The sequence below is a fragment of the Camelus bactrianus genome, chromosome 4 (assembly GCF_048773025.1).
Source record: "Camelus bactrianus isolate YW-2024 breed Bactrian camel chromosome 4, ASM4877302v1, whole genome shotgun sequence".
Lineage (NCBI taxonomy): Eukaryota > Metazoa > Chordata > Mammalia > Artiodactyla > Camelidae > Camelus > Camelus bactrianus.
The window spans coordinates 51,656,866-51,666,533 of NC_133542.1; the positions used below are offsets into that span (position 1 = coordinate 51,656,866).

The 9,668-nt window shown below is 33.7% G+C and overlaps 1 long non-coding RNA gene across 1 annotated transcript; it reads left to right on the forward strand.

Annotated features, from left to right (window-relative positions):
* Positions 1-354: 354 nt before the first annotated feature.
* Positions 355-8,956, forward strand: LOC123616282 (uncharacterized). Its single transcript, XR_006724254.2, has 3 exons — positions 355-572; positions 5,055-5,264; positions 8,711-8,956. It is a non-coding gene; the product is annotated as an uncharacterized LOC123616282 (long non-coding RNA).
* The last annotated feature ends 712 nt before the right edge of the window (positions 8,957-9,668 follow it).

Sequence of the window (9,668 nt, forward strand, 5' to 3'; positions counted from 1 at the left end):
AATAATTGGAATTATTAAAATTCCAATAAATTTATGTCACAAGAGTTCCAGAAGGAGAGAAGCCCTAAAGATGGTTAGTTTCATACCTGAGTAAAGCTGTCAAAATCCCAGGTTCTTTATACTTATGCCCCCTGCCATTTCTTTCATTTCTATAAATGCAAGTTGGCTTTAGCAGTTCCAGGGTCACACCCACATCTGAAAATATGCTGTTTTGTTTGTTTTAGGATTGAATAAATCTTTCTCAAATGCCTGCTACTGGTTTGCCTTCATCTCACCTTCACTGGATTGAGTCACAAGCATGTGCCTATAATAATAATTGACACAGGGAAGAACTGCCATGTATAGTCTGGTACATATCTGGCACATATCTGCTAGCCCCATCTATATCTTCTCTTTCCCCCCAGGCTGGCATATGACCAGTTTCCAGTGAAGAAGAAGGTAAATACCTTAAGAAATTACGGTTCTATTTGGACGAAGAATGGGGGAGTCAAATATTAAACTACAATCAAGAGAGACTGCTGAGGCTAAAAAGAAGATAATAATTCTTCAGAAGCAGTTGACTAAAATAAGAGGTAAGCTTAGAGGTAAGGTTTGCATGAAAAAGTTTAGTAATTTTTTCAATATAAAAATAAAAGAGCAGATGAACTTTTCCCTATTCTACCTGTTAAGTACAGGTAAAAAATCTGGAAAACAAATGTAAGAAGATTCAAAGGTGGAGAGAGAAAGGCAGATCAGCTAGCGAATTTACAACTTGAGAAATGACAAGGAGGTGAGTTATCTGGGATTGCTGCTGTTCTTATTTGTTTGCTTGTTTATTATGTATACCTCAGACACAGAGCTGAAGAAGACTGGCAACTCAGAAATGCCAATGGGTCAAATTGGGGGGAAAATAAAAAAGCCTCTGCTCTCTAGCCAAAAGACAATAAAAGGAGGTAAGCTAGCAAGATAAAACTGTTTTAGACAATAACCACTTGGTATCAGCCAAATACCACAGAAAGAGCTGTGGTTTCATCCCTACCCACAGCAGCAAATGCCAAAGGGGCAAGACTAGAATTTCATCCTTACAAGGCTATAATAAGGCATCCCTCTGCCCCCTGTCAGGGTATTACCAGAGAGGGCCAAGTTGGGAGCTGGGGCTTTCATACTTCCTGGCTAGTAAGAAGCCCACTCCTGCCTATGGTGTCAGTGGACACTAAGTGAGGGCCCAGGATTTCCACCCACACTGGACAGTAACAAGGTGCCTCATCCCTTTCCCACTGTGGTATTGTCAGGTGAAGATTTAAGACTTTATTATTGCCTGGAAATAATACTGCCAAGCCCACCATGGTGTCAGTAGAGACTAACTAGGGAGCCAGAACTGCTATCTCCACTAGAATAAATGAGGAGCCCAAACTTTCTTTCTCAATGGAGGATAAATGGAGAAACTAGATTTTGACCTCCGCCAGGCAATAGCAAGGCAGAACTGCTTCAGAAAAAGCCAGGTAAACAAAAAATGTAAATAAGATACAGGTTAAAAAAAAAAAAAGAACCTAGTACTAAGTGTCACACCTTACATAAAATTTAACACAAAATGGATTACAGGTTTAAAAATAAACAATGAAATTATAATACTTTTAGGAAGAGAAACTAAGAATAAAACTTTTTGGTTCTAGGACTAGGCAAATTGTTCTTAGACTTGACATCAAAAGCACAATCCATAAAAGGAAAAGCAGATAAATCAAACTTTACAACTCTGCTTTGTGAAAGACTCTGTTAAAAGCATGAAAGATAAACTGTAATGTGACAGGTGATATTCACAAGTCACATATCCAGCGATGGACTACTATCTAGGATACATAAAGAACTCCCAAAACTCAACAATAAAAAAGCAAATAATCCAAAACAATTCAATTATAAATTGGATGAAAGACAAAGAAAGATTTCACTGAAGAATAAGTAGAAAGTAAGCATAGAAAACTACATTCATCACTGTTAGCCATTAAGGAAATGCCAAGATAAACCTTAATGCTGTATCACTGCATGTTTTCAAAATGTTAAAAGTAGGAATAACACCAAATGCTTGCTAAAGTGTGGAGAAAGCAGATTACTCATATGTATTACTGGTGGGAATGCCACAAATGCTACAGCCACTGTGGAAAATTAAACATGCTACTTAAAAAAAAACCCCAAACTAAACATGTGATTGTTACATTAATGGCATTTATCCTAGAGAAATGAAGACTAATGTCCAGTTAAAACCAATGCACGAATGGTTAAAGCAGATTTTTGGTAACACGTCCCAAACAGGGACAACTCAAATGCCCTTCAATAGGTAAATGGTTAAAGAAACCAAAGTACAGGCATACCATGGAATATTATTCACCAGTAAAAAATGATCTATTGGTACAAGTATATGGATGAAACTCTAGATAACTATGCTAACTTTAAAAAGTCAATACAAAAAAGTTGCATACTGTGTGATTTCATTTAATACAACATTCTTGAAATGACAAAATTATAGAACTGTAGAACAATTCACTGGTTGTTGGGGTTAAGGAGAGTGTAGGACTAGGGGGAAGATGTGGCTACAAAGGAGCAACATAAGGGATACTTGAAGTGATGAAAATATTCTGTTCTTGATTGAACTGATGCCATTATTCTGGTTTTGACTGTGTTAATGTCAGTATCTGATTTTGATATTATACTATAGTGTTACAGAAGTAGGTAAGAAGTACATGCGACCTCTGTGTATTTATTTCTTACAATTGTATGCAAGTTTATAATCATCTCAGCATTTAAAAACTGATTAAAAGATGTTTAGGTATATTTTAGCTCTTCTTGAAAAAAACAGAGTAATACAGTGGCAAAAGTTTATTTACAGGGCTGATTTTTCTAGGAATTGAGAATGAAAGAGATAAACACTGAACTCAAAAGTTAATACTTAAGTAGTTATGGAAAACTAGATGATGTGATCAGAATGATGGGTAAACTAGTGGAAAGCATTAGAAGATATTGTTGAAGTAGCTAATGAGAAGGAATTACTAGATCTATAGTGCATTAGAATCTAAAATTGGGATCAATAATCTGTGAGATTAAAGAAGACAAGATCAATTTAAGAAACATTAGGAAGCAAGATATTACATATTCAGTAATGGATCCGAGCTAAAAAACACTTGATGCAGTTCAGGTTTTTCGAGTGTGAACCGCCCATCCTCCTTGCTTGGCCCTGCAATAAACCTTTCTCTGCTGGCAAAAAAAAAAATAAATAAGTAAAAAAAATTAAAAATAAATAAAAACACTTGATGCAGTCTCTTTCCAACTCTCTTCAAATAGAATAACATGGAAAAACTCAAACCCTACAACACAATAAAAATTAAAATTAAATTCTAATGCATATTATTGGCATCTGGATGAAATCTCCTAACAATAAGGGGTAGATAGAGCTGAATTTGGAGACTCCAATGAGTGTTCACACCAGTACAACCCATTGAGAACTCAAACTGCATAGGATTCAACTTATCAATAAAGCCTGATGGGAAAAAATTCTATCAATCTACTGATCTATTAATCTATAGATCTATTGATATATTATCATCTATATAACTTTATTTCTGTAATAGATGTTCATGTCTCAGAGACTCAAAGTTTATCTCAAAAAGCATCTATCCATCCATCCATCCATCTATATATCTTTCTATTTTATGACTACATATTTATCTCCCCACTTTTCTGGATGAGAACCTTCATTAATAATAATGTACAGAATTCATAACCTAGGTATGTGTGTGTGTGTATTAAGTGAGGAGAAGCTGGCAGTAGCACAAAAAAGAATAAACTATTGAGTATAGGCAAAAGAGGATTTATGTTATCAATATGCCTTTAAAATTATACTTTTTCTTGGAATAATGGTGCTTCATTTCAGAGTGGGTCAGAATCTCTTTACCTTTTTACAGCAGAACTGCACTAAATAAATGACTAAAAAAATGTGGCCAAACATTTTTTGCTGACCTCTGACTTGAAACTAAAGAGGGGTATCCATTGTTATACCCAGTGGAAAGTAAATTGAACCAGGAGAAATCTATGCATCTCTGGACAGAAATGTCCTCATTTCCTACAGCAGAAATAAAATGGAGTTGAAGCCTAAGTAGAACAGTCAGGTTTACTCAAGAACAACAGGAAGCAACATCACACTGAAGACTCAGAATAAGAGAATTAATAACTCAAAAAAAACTAGGCCCTACATAATCCAGAATAGCTTTTTTAAAAGTAACTGGTGTTTTAAATAAGGAAGGAAATATATGGGGTCTCTTTAAAGAAAAGGCAGGGAATTAAACGAATGAAATAGACTGGACAGAAGAGATAACAGAATGTTGTGTAAAGTGAGATAAGGGCAATAAAAATGAAATAAAATTAAATTAGGAAACTACAACAACAGAATTAAAATTCAAATGGGATGTAATAAATAACAGAAGAGGCACTGCAGAACACTGAATCAATGATGTATAGTACAAACTAGAGAAGATCCCTCAGAGGGATAAAGCGATATAAATTCTAAGGAGGAAGAAAATATCTGGAAGAAGAATCTGGAAAAGAGATTTACCTAATTAATATATATGATGAATTATTAGAATAATTTTAATAGAATTAAGAAAAATAAAAATATTTAGGAGAGCTAAGTTAATATGTTATCAGGTATACAAATGTAAATGGCTTATTAGGTTCCAGAGCAATGGGTATGAAAAAGGTTGTGAAATAACACATTTTAAAATGTGTAAAGTAAAAGATGTATAAATTAAATGTAAACAAAAGAACTAAGAAAGATGGAAGGAAGGATAGAGGGAAAGAAGGGTGTAATTAGTTCCTATGGTAGCCAGCCAATAATCTCCACGGACTGGTATTGCCCTCCTTTTACAGTGTCCTTCCACATCTACCAGGGTTGGTCTGTGTGACAAACAACATATGATGGAAGTGATAGTCACATCTGAGACCAGGTAATAAAAGACTTTAGCTTCATTTACGGTTCTCTCTCTCTCTTTCTCTTTCTCTCTCTCTCTCTCTCTTTTTGTGGGAAGCAGTTGCCATGTTCTGAGCAACCCTACAGAGAAAGCCATGTGGTGACAATCTAATTCCTATGTCCAACTGCCAGAAAGAAACTGAGAATGCCAGCAACCATTAGGCTGAGCTGGGAGCCCATCCTCCAGCCCAAACTGAGTCTTGAGAAAACTGCAGCCCTGGCTGAAACTTGACTGCAACCTCATGAGAGATTCTGAGCCAAAACCAACCAGGTAAGCCAGTCCTGGATTTCTGACCCTTACAAACTGTTTGAAACTAGAAATGTTTGTGGATTTAAGATGTTGTTTGGTGGGCAATTTGTTATGCGGCAACAGATACTTAATGAACTTCCCAATTGTTTTTATAAATATAGCATCACTGGTAAAATAAGAATCTAACAAAAGTATTTTTTTAAGTAAGCAAGTTTAACCAACAATATAAATAAAAATTAATCAAATATTGTGCAATCCAATACACTTTAAGTATCATGTTAATAGCACAACATGACCATATAAAATAAACAAAGGACCTTTACAATTATAGTTTGTTATTAATATTATAATTATTCTAAAAAAGCAATTAACTTGATAGCAAATGATATTTGCAAAAATTTCACAAGCACTTCTGATTTAAAAGGAATATGAAGTAGAGAACCATATTTAAAATGAGATGGTATATATTTATTTTGAAGCAACAGCTGCATCTGCATCATTATCTATCTTGATGACTCAATGGAGACACTTCCACAAGAGTTTAAAAAAATGTAAGAACATTTTGTTATTATTACAACTTAAAAAGTATTCCAGATGTTCTATTTAATTAAATAAAAAATAAAATCTTATTTTAAAAAATCTTTCTAACAAACACTGATAAGAAAATTATTATTAGGTACCATACACTGTCACAAATGCATTATAAGTATTAATACTTAATTCTCTTAACAACCCTATGAAATATGTACTGTGAGAAACCTCTATTTTACAGATGCTAAATAGCAAAGAAATTGAACAAATTATCCAAGATCATAGAGGTGGCAAGTAGTGGAGCGTTCTTTTGTAGTATGCATTTGCAATTATTATACCACGTGACAATAATGAGGGTACATTTAAAATAAGTGATAGAATGAAGAGGTTTTTTTTAATAAGAAAGATACATGCTCCAAGAAAGAGGGAGCACAGTTGAGGAGGAATAAAGGGAAACCTCACAATGGCAGCAGCGTAGTGGGTCTAAAAAGCAATCAGTTTGGACTGCAGCAAAGGATGGAAGGCTATTCCAGAGAGGTCAGTGAGAATGAACTGATCACACAGAGTAGATGCTTCGAATGAGAAGACAGAAATAATACATGAGATATTTAAAAAGCATCTAATTCTTTATTCAACTAGGAAAACAAAATGACATTCAGAAACACAGAAATCTGTGTAAAATTATGCACACATATAGGTAAACTGAGTAACAGCATAGCTTTAAGTAATTAAAATCATAACCCTGATGTTAGAAGGCTACTTGTAGAATATCCAGAGAGAATGAAATATTATCCTGGCACAAGGCTTGGCTGGGCAGTATAGTTATTATACCTACATTTAGGTATAATAATACAGCCACTGCTTATTGGTTTTCATGGAAACATGGAAGACATTATTGTGATTGTAAAAAACAAGGTAAAAGAATAAATGTGTAGGTTAACAACCTTGGTAAGTAAAAGTAAGATTGTAGCTGCCAGAGATAAAAGGAGAGTGAAAAAATGGAGGAAAACTTGGGGTTGCTAATATTCTCATTTTACTTGGGGGAGAATTGAGATACTGAATAAAAGTGATAGAAAAATAAGTAGAGATGCAAAGTTTATTATCAAAATGAACAAAGTAACCAATCAATGGAAGAAGTAAAAATAATAACTATCAATTTTTAAAATGAGGGAAGAGGAAGAAAAGGGAAAATATAAGTGACCTAAACTGTCACCCAGCACAGTGGGACAAGGGTAGTTACTATTTAAGGTTGCTGAATAAAGAAATAGAGGAATAATTAGTTTATGCAAAGTTAGACTGATAACAATTAATCAAAATGCACAAAAAGTTGACTGGTGATTCTTCAGGCAGAACAGATTATGTAGGCAGAAATGGAGCAAACAGTTTAAATCATTAGCTTTTTAGAATTACTTGATTTGTTATCACTCTTATGAATTACTGTGATTAAAAATAATTTTAAAAGGTCTGAAGCATAAACACCATAAATAAAAATAACTTGCAAGCATTAGATTAGAAAATAATGCCCAGAACATCAGAAAAACAGTTAATATCCTTAACATGTGATAAAATTCTCACTAACCAAGAAGAAAATAGCAAGAGTGTAGTTAAGTAATATTGAAAACAAATAGAAATTACACAAGAACATGAAATTTTTCAACCTCACAAATAATCTAACATTAGAAATTACAACAAATACAACTATATCCTAACATTAACAAAGATGAAAATGAATAGTTAAAAACCAGTTTTCCGGATGATGAGTATAAATGAACACTCTCATTTTAAATTGCTAACTTAAACTGGAAAAAACCCAGAAGTCAATGTGGAATATGAATCAAAAATATAAACTTGTGTATGTCCTTGGATATAGCAACTGAATTTCTTTGCTTTGGTCCTTATGATATAATCATGCACATGAAAAGGGTTTATCAGTAAGAAGGTTTGGCTATATAGCTTGTATCATAAGTTTGGCAACTATGTAAATATACTAAAGTGTGAAATTTAGTAAATAAATTACTGTTTACACATAAAAGGAAAATTAGTCATTAAGAAGTACAAGTAGAAAACACTTATGTATATAAAACATTTGTATAATTTTTGTTAAGTATAAAAGCAGGCTATAAAATAATATTCTCTTCATATTTCTCCAATTTAGTTTTGCTTTGGCTGTTTTGGGAAAATACAATAGAATGAACTACAAAGTAAATGTATCAAAAATACTGTATCTTGTAGTTGGAAATGTGCTTTTTTTCTTTTAAATTGTCTAAAGTGAACAAAAGAACAAATACACGCCAGACAAAATTGAGAAATACCAAATAAAATTATCTGAAGAAATTCGTTTAAGAATTTCTTTTTATACTGAGGAAGGGAAAGAACCACCTCAGATAAAGAAATCTTAGTGTTGTTGATTATTTCCTAGAGTAAAATGAAAATACAGCTTTCTCAGAAAGTGGAGAAAATATTATGCCATATCTGAGGGAAAATGTGGTTCGGTCATGATCCATATCTCAGTCATTTCTTTCAGTAAACTACTTGGAAAATTCTAAGGCTTAATGACAAGTATGTTTATTCTTTTTCTACAAAAATATAACCTTTGCTGTGTGTTTGATTGGAATGTATAGATATACTGCAAATAGAATGAAACACTGGGTGATAGAAAATAGAACATACGATTCTCTTTTTTTAAGGAGGAAATATATCTTTTGGTTTTCCTTTGATTTGAATCTACAACAGGAGTTAAGGTACCATTAATCAGGATACTGGAGTAAAACAAGTAGTTGTCTTAGAAGTTTTAGATACAGAACTATCTCAAAGTTCTGAGATGCACTGAACATGAGAGGCCACCACTGCCATTCAGCACCCTTTGCCCTTGGATCATGGACATAATATGAAATAATGATATTCATTTCATTCTGTTTCCAACATCCAACTTGCAGATCACTAGAAAGAAAACAGCCTCCTAACACCACATCTAGAAGGCCCCCTTCCTAAGCTATGAAGCCTGAATGCTGGACCTTTTCAAAAGGAAAGACTGTACCACATACCTTCACTTCTTGTTCTCCTCAAGCTAATTCCTTCTACCAGATTTGTCTCTACTCTATTCTTCATGGATTGAGTAGGCTTCCTTTTACCTGATGGTTTCCAAATACTGGACTCTCCCAGAATTTTACATGTCTCTTCCAGATTGCCAAGATGAATAAAGTTATTTTTAAATCAGAAAATTTTCACTGGATAATCCCTGTATCTCCTTATTTAGCTAAACCTTGGCTTTATTTTAAGGATACAGAGAATCTCATCCTTTACGTGTTCAAAGCCCACATTTTCCCAAATGTCTGCCTGCACTATAGCAGCTGAGTGCTGAAAAAAAAAAGCTGCATAAATAGGTAGATTAGGATCACTGATAACACCAAACATTATAACTGCTTACACACTCTAAGCCTACACTAATTCTCCCACAAAGGAACCATCGACAAAACAAGACCTACTGAATAGGAGTAGATATTTGCAAACAATATGACTGATAAGGAGCTGGTATCTAACATATATAAACAGCGCATACAACTTAATATCAAAAAAAAAAAACAACTCAATTTAAAAATGGGCAGAATTGAATAGACATTTTTCCAAAGAAGAAATGCAGATGGCCAACATGAAAGGGCACATGAAAATATACTCAACATTACTAATCATCAGGGAAATGCAAATCAAAACCACAATGAGATATCACCTAATACCTGTCAAAATGGCTATCATCAAAAAAAAAAAAAAAAAAAAAAAACACAAAGAGGGGAAAGGGAGTGGGTAGGGATAAACTGGGAGTTCCAGATTTGCAGATACTAACTACTATATAGAAAATAGATAAACAACAAGTTTCTTCTGCATAGCACAGGGAAC